Source organism: Zeugodacus cucurbitae, chromosome 6 (genome assembly GCF_028554725.1).
Source record: "Zeugodacus cucurbitae isolate PBARC_wt_2022May chromosome 6, idZeuCucr1.2, whole genome shotgun sequence".
NCBI classification, from domain to species: domain Eukaryota; kingdom Metazoa; phylum Arthropoda; class Insecta; order Diptera; family Tephritidae; genus Zeugodacus; species Zeugodacus cucurbitae.
Genome location: NC_071671.1, coordinates 12,202,912 through 12,203,840, shown reverse-complemented (window position 1 = coordinate 12,203,840; position 929 = coordinate 12,202,912). Strand labels below are relative to the sequence as shown.

General features: G+C 34.8%; 1 non-coding gene across 1 annotated transcript; it reads right to left on the bottom strand.

The window, feature by feature from the left end:
- Positions 1-395: 395 nt before the first annotated feature.
- LOC128922905 (small nucleolar RNA U3) lies at positions 396-613 on the bottom strand. Its single transcript, XR_008472094.1, has one exon. It is a non-coding gene; the product is annotated as a small nucleolar RNA U3 (small nucleolar RNA).
- Positions 614-929: the final 316 nt, after the last annotated feature.

Below are 929 nucleotides of genomic sequence, written 5' to 3'. Positions count from 1 at the left end.
GAAATCTCCCGCAAGGACTACCTCTTGTTCGCTATACTCTACTGGTTCTCCGATAATATCTGCAAAAGCTTGCGAACCTGCAATTGACAACGGTAATAAAGCTTTACCGATGAACAATTTTATAGCTCTCATCGATGAATTTGGTGATATATAAATGACAGTTAAATTAAATTTTTTATGATTATAGCTAGGGTTCATTTTGCATTCTTACATATTTGCAATTGCAAATGGGCGAGGCATATTATTCTTTTACACTAACAAAATGTACAGCGAATTTGCAATTGCAAATATGCAACACCATTTGCACCAGATTGCGAATTGCCCTACTGTACTTATTGACTGCATTATTATATAAAATTATGTGTATAAAACCTTGAAATTTATTCATTAAAATCGCCACTCAGAAGTCGTTTTATCCGTTGTAACCGAGCGATCATCGAAGAAACATCATTTCTAATATGCCACAAGACAAAATTAGAAATGAAGTTCATAAACCTCACGCTGTCAGATAAAACGATATATGTACCTCCTTATCACGGGTGCTATTACTTTCAATTTGCAAAGAAAGTAAATGAAGACTGACTACAGAAATGATCCTGTGAAGTATAGTCTTAACTTATCAACGGCCAACGCAGAGTATTTCAACCAAAAGTCACATAAACTAGTTGAGAATTCGCAGAAATGAAACAGAAACGAAAGAAAAATAATACGCAAGCCTACAATCATACATGTGCGTACACATGTGAATATGTCACCAACCAAAAATTTAAACATTGTTCTACAAAAACAAGAATTGCTCAAATAGTATAAGCATGGCAAGTGCTTTAAGTTCTCTGCTTTACTCTCATTCACTCTCTCTCCCTCTCGCTTGTTTAATGCTATAGGTTGCGCAACCAACAATTATCGCAACATTTTCCAAACTCATATAA